The sequence below is a fragment of the Oncorhynchus gorbuscha genome, unplaced genomic scaffold (genome assembly GCF_021184085.1).
Source record: "Oncorhynchus gorbuscha isolate QuinsamMale2020 ecotype Even-year unplaced genomic scaffold, OgorEven_v1.0 Un_scaffold_1095, whole genome shotgun sequence".
Lineage (NCBI taxonomy): Eukaryota > Metazoa > Chordata > Actinopteri > Salmoniformes > Salmonidae > Oncorhynchus > Oncorhynchus gorbuscha.
Window position 1 is genome coordinate 111348 of NW_025745981.1, and position 17399 is coordinate 128746.

Below are 17399 nucleotides of genomic sequence, written 5' to 3' on the forward strand. Positions count from 1 at the left end.
CTAGACCTCCTTTCTCCTATAGCTCCTCAACAGATGTGTAGTCTAGACCTCCTATAGCTCCTCAACAGATGTGTAGTCTAGACCTCCTATAGCTCCTCAACAGATGTGTAGTCTAGACCTCCTATAGCTCCTCAACAGATGTGTAGTCTAGACCTCCTATAACTTCTCAACAGATGTGTAGTCTAGACCTCCTATAACTTCTCAACAGATGTGTAGTCTAGACCTCCTTTCTCCTATAGCTCCTCAACAGATGTGTAGTCTAGACCTCCTATAGCTCCTCAACAGATGTGTAGTCTAGACCTCCTATAGCTCCTCAACAGATGTGTAGTCTAGACCTCCTTTCTCCTATAGCTCCTCAACAGATGTGTAGTCTAGACCTCCTATAGCTCCTCAACAGATGTGTAGTCTAGACCTCCTATAACTCCTCAAGAACTCCTCTAGACCTCCTATAGCTCCTCAATAGATGTGTAGTCAAGACCTCCTATAACTCCTCAACAGTAGATGCTACTGCTGTTTTCATGCCACAGCAGCCCTGTGCGTGTTCCCGCTCCGTCGAGCACGCCCCCGCCCAGTAGCAGCGTGCACATCGTGTGCGCGCAGGACCCTTCCCTAGACTACAAGACAGTACCAAACCCAGCCTGGAGCCTGACGCAAGGTAGCGCACCCAGAGAACAGAGAGAGAGAGAAGATGGACGGAGTGGGATCGTTCGGAGCGGGCCTGGCGGGTGCTGCCTTCGACCCGGTTTCCTTCATCAAGCAGCCGACCACCATCCTCAGGGTCTTGTCCTGGGTAAGAGACCGACAGAGAACGGGGTCTGTCGCGGAGTCCTCCCTCGGCCTGCCGCTCGGTGGCGAGTGATCGCTCCGTAGCGCGCCGCAGATAAGACTCTGGAAACGGCAGTAGGCTTATAGATGGACGGGTGTCCAGGGGAGAGGAGGCTGTCGAAGACCGGTCCATGCTGTTCAGATACACGGATATGTACCATGTTTTAGAACCTCCGGTCGTTTTAGAAAACAGATTTGTAAAGAATGTCAAAAAATGAATGTGGCCTTAAAATGTATTGAATGAGGTAGCTAGGCTACAGACGATAACTAGACTGTTGTGTTGAGAGAAACGTATCTTTATGGTGTCTATCTGTCGGCCTTAAGCAGGTCTATATAATAGTGTTATTATTATATCCCGTGTGTGTATATAGGCTGTGGGTTTGTGATATGAATCATTCCACCGCCTCGGGAGGCGGCCGTATAGTGGCGTCGCATCCTCTCTCTCTCTCTATTCGCCAGTGTGGATCATTCTCCATGTGTTAATACCAGGGTGGTTTGTCGTTATAGTGATAGTTCTACTACAGAGGATATATACACATGTGTTAATACCCCGGGTGGTTTGTCGTTATAGTGATAGTTCTACTACAGAGGATATATATACATGTGTTAATACCCCGGGTGGTTTGTCGTTATAGTGATAGTTCTACTACAGAGGATATATACACATGTGCTAATACCCCGGGTGGTTTGTCGTTATAGTGATAGTTCTACTACAGAGGATATATACACATGTGTTAATACCCCGGGTGGTTTGTCGTTATAGTGATAGTTCCCGGGTGGTTTGTCGTTATAGTGATAGTTCTACTACAGAGGATATATACACATGTGTTAATACCCGGGTGGTTTGTCGTTATAGTGATAGTTCTACTACAGAGGATATATATACATGTGTTAATACCCGGGTGGTTTGTCGTTATAGTGATAGTTCTACTACAGAGGATATATATACATGTGTTAATACCCGGGTGGTTTGTCGTTATAGTGATAGTTCTACTACAGAGGATATATACACATGTGTTAATACCCGGGTGGTTTGTCGTTATAGTGATAGTTCTACTACAGAGGATATATACACATGTGTTAATACCCGGGTGGTTTGTCGTTATAGTGATAGTTCTACTACAGAGGATATATACACATGTGTTAATACCACATGGGTGGTTTGTCGTTATAGTGATAGTTCTACTACAGAGGATATATACACATGTGTTAATACCCGGGTGGTTTGTCGTTATAGTGATAGTTCTACTACAGAGGATATATACACATGTGTTAATACCCGGGTGGTTTGTCGTTATAGTGATAGTTCTACTACAGAGGATATATATACACGGGTGGTTTGTGTTAATAGTTCTACTACAGAGGATATATATACATGTGGGTGGTTTGTCGTTATAGTGATAGTTCTACTACAGAGGATATATATACATGTGTTAATACCCCGGGTGGTTTGTCGTTATAGTGATAGTTCTACTACAGAGGATATATACACATGTGTTAATACCCGGGTGGTTTGTCGTTATAGTGATAGTTCTACTACAGAGGATATATACACATGTGCTAATACCCGGGTGGTTTGTCGTTATAGTGATAGTTCTACTACAGAGGATATATACACATGTGTTAATACCCGGGTGGTTTGTCGTTATAGTGATAGTTCTACTACAGAGGATATATACACATGTGTTAATACCCGGGTGGTTTGTCGTTATAGTGATAGTTCTACTACAGAGGATATATACACACACATGTGTTAATACAGAGGATATATACCGGGTGGTTTGTCGTTATAGTGATAGTTCTACTACAGAGGATATATATACATGTGTTAATACCCGGGTGGTTTGTCGTTATAGTGATAGTTCTACTACAGAGGATATATACACATGTGTTAATACCCGGGTGGTTTGTCGTTATAGTGATAGTTCTACTACAGAGGATATATACACATGTGTTAATACCCGGGTGGTTTGTCGTTATAGTGATAGTTCTACTACAGAGGATATATACACATGTGTTAATACCCGGGTGGTTTGTCGTTATAGTGATAGTTCTACTACAGAGGATATATACACATGTGTTAATAGTTCTACTACCCGGGTGGTTTGTCGTTATAGTGATAGTTCTACTACAGAGGATATATATACATGTGCTAATACCCCGGGTGGTTTGTCGTTATAGTGATAGTTCTACTACAGAGGATATATACACATGTGCTAATACCCGGGTGGTTTGTCGTTATAGTGATAGTTCTACTACAGAGGATATATACACATGTGTTAATACCCCGGGTGGTTTGTCGTTATAGTGATAGTTCTACTACAGAGGATATATATACATGTGCTAATACCCCGGGTGGTTTGTCGTTATAGTGATAGTTCTACTACAGAGGATATATACACATGTGCTAATACCCGGGTGGTTTGTCGTTATAGTGATAGTTCTACTACAGAGGATATATACACATGTGTTAATACCCCGGGTGGTTTGTCGTTATAGTGATAGTTCTACTACAGAGGATATATATACATGTGTTAATACCCGGGTGGTTTGTCATTATAGTGATAGTTCTACTACAGAGGATATATACACATGTGCGATCTACAGCGCCTTGGAAAATGATTTGTGAATATTTTTTAAACTGAACGTTATCAGGTGTTCAACCAAAACCTAATATTAGATAAAGGGGGACCTGCGTTTACAAATAACAAATACATGTTATATGTATTTTGTTGAATTAATAAATTAAATAAGTCTGCACTTTTAGTCCACACAGGTGTACTCCTCTCCTCCCCTCCCCTCTCCTCTCCTCTCCACTCCTCTCCTCTCCCCCTTCCCTCCCCTCCCCTCCCCTCCCCTCTCCTCTCCTCTCCTCTCCTCTCCTCTCCTCTCCTCTCCTCTCCCCCTCTCCTCTCCCTCCCCTCTCCTCTCCCCTCTCCCTCTCCTCTCCTCTCCACTCCTCTCCACTCCTCTCCCCTCTCCCCCTCCCCTTCCCTCTCCTCTCCTCTCTCTCCTCTCCCCCTCCCCTTCCCTCTCCTCTCCTCTCCTCTCCTCTCCTCTCCTCTCCTCTCCCTCCTCTCCTCTCCTCTCTCTCCCTCTCCCCTTCCCTCCCCTCCCCTCTCCTCCTCCCCTCTCCTCTCCACTCCTCTCCCCCTCCCCTTCCCTCTCCTCTCCCTCTCCCTCCTCTCCCTCTCCTCTCCTCTCCTCTCCTCTCCCTCCTCTCCTCTCCTCTCCTCTCCTCTCCTCTCCTCTCTCCCCTCCCCTCTCCCCTCCCCTCTCCTCTCCTCTCCTCCTCAGGTATTCTCCCTGGTGGTGTTTGCCTCTATAGGATAAAAGCGTCTGCTAAATGGCATATAGTGAACGAGGGCTATGTGAACCTGGGTAGTGAATGTCTCTTCTCCTCCTCTCCTCTCCTCTCCTCTCCTCTCCTCTCCTCTCCTCTCCTCTCCTCTCCTCCTCAGGTATTCTCCCTGGTGGTGTTTGCCTCTATAGTGAACGAGGGCTATGTGAACCTGGGTAGTGAACATCTCTTCTCTCTCCTCTCCTCTCCTCTCCTCTCCTCTCCTCTCCTCTCCTCTCCTCTCCTCTCCTCTCCTCTCCTCTCCTCTCCTCTCCTCCCTGGTGGTGTTTGCCTCTATAGTGAACGAGGGCTATGTGAACCTGGGTAGTGAATGTCTCTTCTCCTCTCCTCTCCTCTCCTCTCCTCTCCTCTCCTCTCCTCTCCTCTCCTCTCCTCTCCTCTCCTCTCCTCTCCTCTCCTCTCCTCTCCTCTCCTCCTCAGGTATTCTCCCTGGTGGTGTTTGCCTCTATAGTGAACGAGGGCTATGTGAACCTGGGCAGTGAACGTCTCCACTGTGTGTTCAATAAGAACCCTGATGCGTGTAACTACGGACTGTTCTGTGGTCTGGTGGGCTTGTTGCTGTGCTCCTCCTTCTTCCTGTTGGATGTGAAGTTTCAACAGATCAGCTCTATTAAGGACAGGAAGAAGGCTGTGATGCTGGAGGTCGGGGTTTCAGGTAGGCTGAAACACACAGACGGACACTGTGATTGGTTGGCTGTCCTCTGACTGTGCGCTGTGATTGGTTGGCTGTCCTCTGACTGTGCGCTGTGATTGGTTGGCTGTCCTCTGACTGTGCGCTGTGATTGGTTGGCTGTCCTCTGACTGTGCGCTGTGATTGGTTGGCTGTCCTCTGACTGTGCGCTGTGATTGGTTGGCTGTCCTCTGACTGTGTGCTGTGATTGGTTGGCTGTCCTCTGACTGTGTGCTGTGATTGGTTGGCTGTCCTCTGACTGTGTGCTGTGATTGGTTGGCTGTCCTCTGACTGTGCTGTGATTGGTGGTTTTCAGGTTTCTGGACGTTCCTGTGGTTTGTGAGTTTCTGTTTCCTGGCCAATCAGTGGTCTAGGACCGCCCTGAGGACCTGCCACTCAACCAGGGGGCTGACGCAGCCAGGGCCTCGATCACCTTCTCATTCTTCTCCATCCTCACCTGGGTACACACACACCTGGATACATACACACCCCCTATAGCTGCTCCAGGGGCACTGCACTGTGGCATTGTACTTCTCATTCTTCTCCATCCTAACCTGGGTACACACACACCTGGATACATACACACCCCCTATAGCTGCTCCAGGGGCACTGCACTGTGGCATTGTACTTCTCATTCTTCTCCATCCTAACCTGGGTACACACACACCTGGATACATACACACCCCCTATAGCTGCTCCAGGGGCACTGCACTGTGGCATTGTACTTCTCATTCTTCTCCATTCTTCTGCTCCTATAGCTCTCCAGGGGCACTGCACTGTGGCTCTTCCTCTTCTCCATCCTCACCTTCTGGATACTCCTAGCTGCTCCAGGGGCACTGCACTGTGGCATTGTCTTCTCTTCTCCTCCTCCTCTTCCTTCTCCTACTTGCTCCTCTTCCTTCTTCTCCTCCTCCTCTTCCTTCTCCTCCTCCTCCTCTTCATTCTTCCCCTCCTCCTCTTCATTCTTCTGCTCCTCCTCTCCTCCTACTCTTCCTCTTCCTTCTCCTCCTACTCCTCTTCATTATTCTCCTCCTCCTCTTCATTCTTCCCCTCCTCCTCTTCATTCTTCCCCTCCTCCTCTTCATTCTCCTCCCCCTCTTCCTTCTTCTCCTCCCCCTCTTCCTTCTTCTCCTCCCCCTCTTCCTTCTTCTCCTCCCCCTCTTCCTTCTTCTCCTCCTCCTCTTCCTTCTTCTCCTCCTCCTCTTCCTTCTTCTCCTCCTCCTCTTCCTTCTTCTCCTCCTCCTCTTCCTTCTTCTCCTCCTCCTCTTCTTCTTCTCCTCCTCCTCTTCCTTCTTCTCCTCCTCCTCTTCCTTCTTCTCCTCTTCCTTCTTCTCCTCCTCCTCCTCTTCATTCTTCTCCTCCTCCTCTTCATTCTTCTTCTCCTCCTCTTCCTTCTCCTCCTCCTCTTCATTCTTCCCCTCCTCCTCTTCATTCTTCCCCTCCTCCTCTTCATTCTTCCCCTCCTCCTCTTCATTCTTCCCCTCCTCCTCTTCCTTCTTCTCCTCCTCCTCTTCATTCTTCTTCTCCTCCTCCTCTTCATTCTTCCCCTCCTCCTCTTCCTTCTTCTCCTCCTCTTCCTTCTTCTCCCCCTCTTCCTTATTCTCCTCCTCCTCTTCATTCTTCTTCTCCTCCTCCTCTTCATTCTTCCCCTCCTCCTCTTCCTTCTTCTCCTCCTCTTCCTTCTTCTCCCCCTCCTCTTCCTTCTTCTCCCCCTCCTCTTCATTCTTCTCCTTCCTCCCCTTCATTCTTCTCCTCCTCCTCCTCTTCATTCTTCTCCTCCTCCTCTTCATTCTTCTCCTACTCCTCTTCATTCTTCTCCTACTCCTCTTCGTTCTTCTCCTCCTCTTCCTTCTTCTCCCCCTCCTCTTCCTTCTTCTCCCCCTCCTCTTCATTCTTCTCCTTCCTCCCCTTCATTCTTCTCCTCCTCCTCCTCTTCATTCTTCTCCTCCTCCTCTTCATTCTTCTCCTACTCCTCTTCATTCTTCTCCTACTCCTCTTCATTCTTCTCCTACTCCTCTTCATTCTTCTCCTACTCCTCTTCATTCTTCTCCTACTCCTCTTCATTCTTCTCCTCCTCTCTTCTTCTCCTCCTCCTCTTCATTCTTCTCCTCCTCCTCTTCATTCTTCTCCTCCTCCTCTTCCTTCTTCTCCTCCTCCTCTTCCTTCTTCTCCCCCTCCTCTTCTTCTTCTCCTCCTCCTCTTCCTTCTCATTATTCTCCTTCTCATCTTCCTCCTCATTCTTCTTCTCTCCTTGTTCTTCTTCTCCCTCCAGGCTGGTCTGACAGTGCGTGCAGTCCAGAAATATCTCCTGGGAACAGACATGACCCTCTTCACCACCGACCACATGGACGGAGTCGCCCCGGTAACACCATACCCCCCACCACCACCGGGGCGCCATCGAGCCCAGCGACAACTACCAGAGCCCCCGTTCACAGAGGGGCTGGAAGCCCCTGCCCCCACATACCAGGTCCCCATATACTAGTCCCTCCCTGTCCCACATACTAGTCCCTCCCTGTCCTCATATACTAGTCCCTCCCTGTCCTCAACTCCCTGTCCCCCTAGTCCCTCCCTGTCCCCATATACTTGTCCCTTCCTGTCCCCATATACTAGTCCCTCCCTGTCCCACATACTAGTCCCTCCCTGTCCTCATATACTAGTCCCTCCCTGTCCCCCTAGTCCCTCCCTGTCCCCCTAGTCCCTCCCTGTCCTCAACTCCCTGTCTCCATAGTCCCTTCCTGTCCCCATATACTAGTCCCTCCCTGTCCTCAACTCCCTGTCCCCTAGTCCCTCCCTGTCCCACATACTAGTCCCTCCCTGTCCCTGCTGGAAGTGCTGAAGGGGACCTAGTTACATGTACAGTCCCTCCATGGTAATGTTTTGAAGGGGATATTCTGTTCTTGGGTTCGGTGTTATCTGCATGTTCTGTAAGACTGACTAAGTGCCAAACTGTCTTGTGTGTCTGACAGTGACTGTAGATAGTAACTTTCACCACTATGATGTTACCGTGACCAAGTGTAATATCTCCCTCCACCCAGTAGCCACTCTGCCGACCAGAGTCATACACTATTCCCTATGTAGTGCATTAATGATGGCCAGCTGAGCCTTTACCACCAGTGCACTTTGTCAGGTAATAGTGGTTTCAGATGCGCCCTAAACTAATGTGTGCAAACATCACAGAAGATTCTGGCTTGTTTATGTTTACATTCTAGAAGTGGTTTGTTCACATTTAGAAGCTATTTATTTACGTTCTAGAAGCGGTTTGTTTACGTTCTAGAAGCGGTTTGTTTACATTTACATTCTAGAAGTGGTTTGTTTACGTTTAGAAGCTGTTTATTTATGATCTAGAAGCGGTTTGTTTACGTTCTAGAATCTTTTTCTGTTTCTTTTCTAGAAGCTGTTTGTCATTCTGCAAGCTGCCAAACTGCCCTGCTAGTTGTCTTCCTTCACAGGGCATCAGTCAGTCAGATACCCAGAGATAAACTAGACATACCATGATGGCTCTTTATTACTCTATATACCCTGGGTCTCTCTAAATCTGCTCTGTGAAATACAACCGTGCCCATTGTTACCATGGTGACAACACACCCACACACACTCACTAGTGAACCTCACTGCCCAGTGTGTGTGTGTCTGGTGTGTGTGTGTGTGGTATTTGTTGTTTCAGGTCTGAAGAAAAAGACAAGTAAAGTGTTCTTCTTCTTTTGTTGGTGGTGTTCCGGAGCAGAGGTGTTCCGGAACAGAGGTGTTCCGGAACAGAGGTGTTCCGGAACAGAGGTGTTCCGGAACAGTCTGTCTCACCATCTTGTACAGTGTCTCTAGGTGAAGCCTAGACATTACATGTCACTGTCTGTATTGACAGTCATATTACATATTATATTACAATTCAAGAGGTTGTGTGTTTGTAGATATAACAGTCAACAGATGAATATAATGCTGAATATAACTGACCTCCAGAAAGCCTTGTCTGTGGTGCCATCTGCTCCTTGTAACACTAGCGGTGTAACAGCGCCCTCTAGCTGCCGAGGGACTCAAGCTTTTAATTAAAGGCCCAATGCTGCAGCTGTTTTTTATCTGAATATCAAATAATTTCTGACGAATTAGTACATTTCTGTGATTCCTTTTGACCATTTTAATTGAAAACAAACAAAAAATAGCTTCTTAGCAAAGAGTAATATATCAAGCAATAATTTTGCTAGGACTGTCGGAGTGGTGAGGGCAAACTAGCTGTTATTGGCAGAGAGATGTCGAACTCTATTGGTCTATTAACTAATTAACCGCCTGGTGACGTCACCAGGCAGGCCAAAACTCCATCCCAACAAAACAGACTGAAATTTCAGACGGTCTTTTCAAACAGCTCTTCAACTAAAACGGCGTTATGAATTTCACAGTATTATTCCAACATCATAGCGTGGAAATATATCAAACACAGGAAAGTTTTTGACTGCCTTGGGCCTTTAAAATACGTTTAACAGTGATGAATGTAATATTGTGTGGGCAAAATGTTCTGTTGAATTCTGTGTAATTGTGGATTTTGATTTAAAAGAGCCGTTTGTTTTGATTTTAAAATTCATTTGATCTGAATTGATATGGAAAAACGTTGATTTACCCCTTAAAAACCCCGAAAGGTTGAATAAATGGACTTACACATAGGACCTACAGTATAATGAACAGAGTTCTATGTTCAGATAAAGAGGATTTTCAGTATGTAGATCAGGGCAACTCAAGGATGGCCAATATACAGCACCAGTCAAAAGGTTGGACACACCGACTCATTCCAGGGTTTTTATTTATTTGTATGACTATTTTCTACATTGTAGAATAATTAGTGAAGACATCAAAACGATTAAATAATCCCTATTAATGTAGAATGTCCTCTGGGTCGAATAGACCTATTAAGGATTAATCGTATAACTTTTTAAAATGTATTCCCTTTTACATGTGGCATAAACACAACCAGTCATGTTTTCAGCTGATGGTCAAACAATCACTTCCCTAAAGGTGCTCCTGTTGGCTTGCCGCGCATGTTTGTCCACTGTGCGCCGGTCGTTTGATGAATGGAAAGAGCTCTGCTACAAAATAAAGGAGAAGTGTAATGACATTCAGCGATTGTCAACCATTAGGCTTGTAGTCTGAATGGATGCGTCCGCTGCTGTAAGAGCGCGTCGCAGTCTGTCTCTCTGTCTTGGTAGAAATGTTGGCGAACGCAATTTGGAGGAATTTACTGCCCGTTTTAATGTCAATTCGCTCATTTTCATGCAGCTGACATGCGGTCATGTTAATCCTTAAGAGTTTGAGTTTAGTGCGTCAATCTCAGTAACACAAAAATCCCCATCAAAACGTGTCAGTTTAAAGATAGAGATTGTTATTTTTGCCTGGGCTCAATGTACCGCATCCTCCTGTCGGGATTCCGCATCAGCGGGGGAAGGTGGCCGAGCTAAAGCAGTGTTTTGACAGAACATGAGACATCCCGAAAATCAGAGAACCGTTCGGGCTTCTCCGTTTAGCTCTACGGAACCCCACAAGTGTCATAGGACTCCTCTGAAGGTAACCAGCTACCGGTACAAAAACAATCAATAAATGGAAGTATGGAGGTAGTTTTGTTAAATATGTCCAAAAAACTACAATATTTCCTGATCTTATAACTCCTAGATATACAGAACCAATCAAACGTTTGGACACACCCACTCATTCAATTATGTTTTATTTTTTTAACTGTTTTCTACATTGTAGAATAATAGTGAAGAATAGTCAACTATGAAACAACACATGGAATCATGTAGTTACCAAGAAAGTGTTAAACAAATCAAAATATATTTTACATTTGAGATTCTTCAAAGTAGCCACCCTTTGCCTTGATGATAGCTTTGCACACGTTTGGCATTCTCTCAACCAGCTTCACCTGGAATGCTTTTCCAACATTCTTGAAGGAGTTCCCACATATGCTGAGCACTTGTTGGCTGCTTTTCCGTCACTCTGCGATCCAACTCATCCCAAACCATCTCAATTGGGATGAGGTCAGGTGATTGCGGAGGCCAGGTCATCTGATGCAGCACTTCATCACTCTCCTTCGTCAAATTGCCATTACCCAGCCTGGAGGTGTGTTGGGTCATTGTCCTGTTGAAGAAAAGACAGTCCCACTAAGCCCAAACCAGATGGGATGGCGTATCGCTGCAGAATGCTGTGTGCCTTAAATAAATCAGTGTCACCAGCATTTCAGTTGAATACATTCAGTGGGACAACTGACTAGGTATCCCCCTTTCCCAAAGCACCCCTACACCATCACGCCTCCTCCATGCTTCGCGGTGGGAACCACACATGTAGAGATCATCCTTTCAACTACTCTGCGTCTCACAAAGACACGGTTGGAACCAAAGATCTCACATTGGACTCATCAGACCAAAGGACAGATTTCCACTGGTCTAATGTCCATTGCTTGTGTTTCTTGGCCCAAGCAAGTCTCTTCTTCTTATTGATGCCCTTTAGAAGTGGTTTCTTTGCAGCAATTCAACCATGAAGGTCTGATTCACACAGTCGCCTCTGAACAGTTGATGTTGAGATGTGTCTGTTACTTGAATTCTGTGAAGCATTTATTTGGGCTGCAATCTGAAGTGAGGTTACCTGTAAGCTCTTTGCTTCTTGCCATAATGTGGACTTGGTCTTTTACCAAATAGGACCAACTTCTGTATACCAACCCTACCTTGTCACAACACAACTGATTGGCTCAAACGCATTAAGAAGGAAAGAAACTTCACAAATTAACTTTTAACAAGGCACACCTGTTAATTGAAAAAGCATTCCAGGTGACTACCTCATGAAGCTGGTTGAGAGAATGCCAAGAGTGTGCAAAGCTGCCATCAAGGCAATATATATTTTGATTTATTTAACACTTTTTGGTTACTACATGATTCCATATGTGTTATTTCATCATTTTGACATCTTCACTATTATTCTACAATGTAGAAAATAGTCAAAAATAAAGAAAAGCCCTGGAATGAGGAGGTGTGTCCAAACTTTTGACCGGTACTGTAGGACAGACACTTCAAAAACCTTGTTTTGCCATTGCTGAATGTGTTATTCAATGTGTTTCTATGGGTCATTAGTAGTAACAATAAATATTAAAGGCCTAATTCAATATTTGAAATGGCTCCATACGGAACACAGCTCTACACATCACAGCAGCGTGTCTGTTCTATATCCTATAGTTCTATGTTGTGTTGATGTTCTCAGTACTCTAGTCTGAGTGATAGAGGGGTCTGGAGACAGGGAGGAGGGGTCTGGAGACAGGGAGGAGGGGTCTGGAGACAGTGAGGAGGGGTCTGGAGACAGTGAGGAGGGGTCTGGAGACAGTGAGGAGGGGTCTGGAGACAGGGAGGAGGGGTCTGGAGACAGGGAGGATGGAGACAGGGAGGAGGGGTCTGGAGACAGGGAGGAGGGGTCTGGAGACAGTGAGGAGGGGTCTGGAGACAGGGAGGAGGGGTCTGGAGACAGGGAGGGGTCTGGAGACAGGGAGGAGGGGTCTGGAGACAGGGAGGAGGGGTCTGGAGACAGGGAGGAGGGGTCTGGAGACAGGGAGGATGGAGACAGGGAGGAGGGTCTGGAGACAGGGAGGAGGGGTCTGGAGACAGGGAGGAGGGGTCTGGAGACAGGGAGGAGGGGTCTGGAGACAGGGAGGAGGGGTCTGGAGACAGGGAGGAGGGGTCTGGAGACAGGGGGAGGATGGAGACAGGGAGGATGGAGACAGGGAGGAGGGGTCTGGAGACAGGGAGGAGGGGTCTGGAGACAGGGAGGAGGGGTCTGGAGACAGGGAGGAGGGGTCTGGAGACAGTGAGGAGGGGTCTGGAGACAGGGAGGAGGGGTCTGGAGACAGGGAGGAGGGGTCTGGAGACAGGGAGGAGGGGTCTGGTCTGTAGAATAAGGAATCATTTCAGATCAACTCATTTCTGTCCTGTTGATCCTCCTAAACACTCTGCCTGTGTGTGTGTGTGTCCACTTCAGTGCTGTTGGTAGTAAAGTATCTCAGTGTGTATTATAGAAGTGGTCGTAAAGCCGTCTGTAGTGCTTCAGTATTATAATAACTGTTGGAAATGGACCAATCACATGTGTAAGTCGCTCTGGATAAGAGCGTCTGCTAAATGACTTAAATGTAAATGATCTGACCCTGGTTGTTGTTTTTAAAGGTGTAGCACCTCAATGTGCCCATTACGTACAGAGGTCCATCCATTGTTCTCCTCTCTGAATGTCTGACTGCTGTCAGATCACCTCACTGAAATAAAGCAGAACATTTTACATGACTGGTCTCTGTTGTGTTACTTCTATAAAGGTCCCCCTTCTTTTGTGTTACGTCCATAAAGGTCCCTCTTCTGTTGTGTTACGTCCATAAAGGTCCCTCTTCTGTTGTGTTACGTCCATAAAGGTCCCCCCTTCTGTTGTGTTACGTCCATTAAGGTCCCCCCTTCTGTTGTGTTACGTCCATTAAGGTCCCCCCTTCTGTTGTGTTACGTCCATTAAGGTCCCCCCTTCTGTTGTGTTACGTCCATAAAGGTCCCCCCTTCTGTTGTGTTACGTCCATAAAGGTCCCCCCTTCTGTTGTGTTACGTCCATTAAGGTCCCCCTTCTGTTGTGTTACGTCCATTAAGGTCCCCCTTCTGTTGTGTTACGTCCATTAAGGTCCCCCTTCTGTTGTGTTACGTCCATTAAGGTCCCCCCTTCTGTTGTGTTACGTCCATTAAGGTCCCCCCTTCTGTTGTGTTACGTCCATTAAGGTCCCCCTTCTGTTGTGTTACGTCCATTAAGGTCCCCCTTCTGTTGTGTTACGTCCATTAAGGTCCCCCCTTCTGTTGTGTTACGTCCATAAAGGTCCCCCCTTCTGTTGTGTTACGTCCATTAAGGTTCCCCTTCTGTTGTGTTACGTCCATTAAGGTCCCCCTTCTGTTGTGTTACGTCCATTAAGGTCCCCCCTTCTGTTGTGTTACGTCCATTAAGGTTCCCCTTCTGTTGTGTTACGTCCATTAAGGTCCCCCTTCTGTTGTGTTACGTCCATTAAGGTCCCCTTCTGTTGTGTTACGTCCATAAAGGTCCCCCTTCTGTTGTGTTACATCTATAAAGGTCCCCCCTTCTGTTGTGTTACGTCCATTAAAAAATATACGTAAATATTCAGATATCCCTTTGTTTTGAGACTCAAAATTGAGGTCAGGTGCTTCCTGTTTCCATTGATCATCCTTGAGATGTTTCTACAACTTGATTGTAGTCCACCTGTGATAAATTCAATTGATTGGACATGATTTGGAAAGGCTAGGACCTCCTCTAACACTAGGGTAGGGGACAGGGTAGGACCTCCTCTAACACTAGGGTAGGGGACAGGGTAGGACCTCCTCTAACACTAGGGTAGGGGACAGACTAGGACCTCCTCTAACACTAGGGTAGGGGACAGACTAGGACCTCCTCTAACACTAGGGTAGGGGACAGACTAGGACCTCCTCTAACACTAGGGTAGGGGACAGACTAGGACCTCCTCTAACACTAGGGTAGGGGACAGACTAGGACCTCCTCTAACACTAGGGTAATAGGGTAATACAGAAGACAAATAGACCAAAATGGACCAAAGCTGTTTAATCAAAATTGGGGCAAACAGAAATATTCTGGTTTTATATGATGTGGGTTTACAGACTGGTTGTGGGTTCACAGACTGGTTGTGGGTTTACAGACTGGTTGTGGGTTTACAGACTGGTTGTGGGTTTACAGACTGGTTGAGAGAGAGAGAGACAGAAGAGAAACAGTCCGACTCCCTCCAGACTACCAGACTGCCGTCCCAAACAGTCCGACTCCCTCCAGACTGCCGTCCCAAACAGTCCGACTCCCTCCAGACTGCCGTCCCAAACAGTCCGACTCCCTCCAGACTGCCGTCCCAAACAGTCCGACTCCCTCCAGACTGCCGTCCCAAACAGTCCGACTCCCTCCAGACTGCCGTCCCAAACAGTCCGACTCCCTCCAGACTGCCGTCCCAAACAGTCCGACTCCCTCCAGACTGCCGTCCCAAACAGTCCGACTCCCTCCAGACTAGTAGAGGGTCTGACTGTCTCCTCTCTGAGGGAGTAGTAGGGTCTGACTGTCTCCTCTCTGAGGGAGTAGTAGAGGGTCTGACTGTCTCCTCTCTGAGGGAGTAGTAGAGGGTCTGACTGTCTCCGAGGGAGTAGTAGAGGGTCTGACTGTCTCCGAGGGAGTAGTAGAGGGTCTGACTGTCTCCGAGGGAGTAGTAGAGGGTCTGACTGTCTCCGAGGGAGTAGTAGAGGGTCTGACTGTCTCCGAGGGAGTAGTAGATGGTCTGACTGTCTCCGAGGGAGTAGTAGATGGTCTGACTGTCTCCGAGGGAGTAGTAGATGGTCTGACTGTCTCCGAGGGAGTAGTAGATGGTCTGACTGTCTCCGAGGGAGTAGTAGATGGTCTGACTGTCTCCGAGGGAGTAGTAGATGGTCTGACTGTCTCCGAGGGAGTAGTAGATGGTCTGACTGTCTCCGAGGGAGTAGTAGATGGTCTGACTGTCTCCGAGGGAGTAGTAGATGGTCTGACTGTCTCCGAGGGAGTAGTAGATGGTCTGACTGTCTCCGAGGGAGTAGTAGATGGTCTGACTGTCTCCGAGGGAGTAGTAGATGGTCTGACTGTCTCCGAGGGAGTAGTAGATGGTCTGACTGTCTCCGAGGGAGTAGTAGATGGTCTGACTGTCTCCGAGGGAGTAGTAGATGGTCTGACTGTCTCCGAGGGAGTAGTAGATGGTCTGACTGTCTCCGAGGGAGTAGTAGATGGTCTGACTGTCTCCGAGGGAGTAGTAGATGGTCTGACTGTCTCCGAGGGAGTAGTAGATGGTCTGACTGTCTCCGAGGAGTAGTAGATGGTCTGACTGTCTCCGAGGGAGTAGTAGATGGTCTGACTGTCTCCGAGGGAGTAGTAGATGGTCTGACTGTCTCCGAGGGAGTAGTAGATGGTCTGACTGTCTCCGAGGGAGTAGTAGAGGGTCTGACTGTCTCCGAGGGAGTAGTAGAGGGTCTGACTGTCTCCGAGGGAGTAGTAGAGGGTCTGACTGTCTCCGAGGGAGTAGTAGAGGGTCTGACTGTCTCCTCTCTGAGGGAGTAGTAGAGGGTCTGACTGTCTCCTCTCTGAGGGAGTAGTAGAGGGTCTGACTGTCTCCTCTCTGAGGGAGTAGTAGAGGGTCTGACTGTCTCCTCTCTGAGGGAGTAGTAGAGGGTCTGACTGTCTCCTCTCTGAGGGAGTAGTAGAGGGTCTGACTGTCTCCTCTCTGAGGGAGTAGTAGAGGGTCTGACTGTCTCCTCTCTGAGGGAGTAGTAGAGGGTCTGACTGTCTCCTCTCTGAGGGAGTAGTAGAGGGTCTGACTGTCTCCTCTCTGAGGGAGTAGTAGAGGGTCTGACTGTCTCCTCTCTGAGGGAGTAGTAGAGGGTCTGACTGTCTCCTCTCTGAGGGAGTAGTAGAGGGTCTGACTGTCTCCTCTCTGAGGGAGTAGTAGAGGGTCTGACTGTCTCCTCTCTGAGGGAGTAGTAGAGGGTCTGACTGTCTCGAGGGAGTAGTAGAGGGTCTGACTGTCTCGAGGGAGTAGTAGAGGGTCTGACTGTCTCCTCTCTGAGGGAGTAGTAGATGGTCTGACTGTCTCGAGGGAGTAGTAGATGGTCTGACTGTCTCGAGGGAGTAGTAGATGGTCTGACTGTCTCGAGGGAGTAGTAGATGGTCTGACTGTCTCGAGGGAGTAGTAGATGGTCTGACTGTCTCGAGGGAGTAGTAGATGGTCTGACTGTCTCGAGGGAGTAGTAGATGGTCTGACTGTCTCGAGGGAGTAGTAGATGGTCTGACTGTCTCCGAGGGAGTAGTAGAGGGTCTGACTGTCTCCGAGGGAGTAGTAGAGGGTCTGACTGTCTCCGAGGGAGTAGTAGAGGGTCTGACTGTCTCCTCTCTGAGGGAGTAGTAGAGGGTCTGACTGTCTCGAGGGAGTAGTAGAGGGTCTGACTGTCTCCTCTCTGAGGGAGTAGTAGATGGTCTGACTGTCTCAAGGGAGTAGTAGAGGGTCTGACTGTCTCCGAGGGAGTAGTAGAGGGTCTGACTGTCTCCGAGGGAGTAGTAGATGGTCTGACTGTCTCCGAGGGAGTAGTAGAGGGTCTGACTGTCTCTGAGGGAGTAGTAGATGGTCTGACTGTCTCCTCTCTGAGGGAGTAGTAGATGGTCTGACTGTCTCCGAGGGAGTAGTAGAGGGTCTGACTGTCTCCTCTCTGAGGGAGTAGTAGATGGTCTGACTGTCTCCTCTCTGAGGGAGTAGTAGATGGTCTGACTGTCTCCTCTCTGAGGGAGTAGTAGATGGTCTGACTGTCTCCTCTCTGAGGGAGTAGTAGATGGTCTGACTGTCTCCTCTCTGAGGGAGTAGTAGATGGTCTGACTGTCTCCGAGGGAGTAGTAGAGGGTCTGACTGTCTTTGAGGGAGTAGTAGATGGTCTGACTGTCTGAGGGAGTAGTAGAGGGTCTGACTGTCTCTGAGGGAGTAGTAGA

The 17399-nt window shown here is 47.9% G+C and overlaps 1 pseudogene; it reads left to right on the top strand.

The window, feature by feature from the left end:
• The first annotated feature begins 583 nt into the window (after positions 1-583).
• On the top strand, positions 584-7338 carry LOC124021237 (annotated as a pseudogene).
• The last annotated feature ends 10061 nt before the right edge of the window (positions 7339-17399 follow it).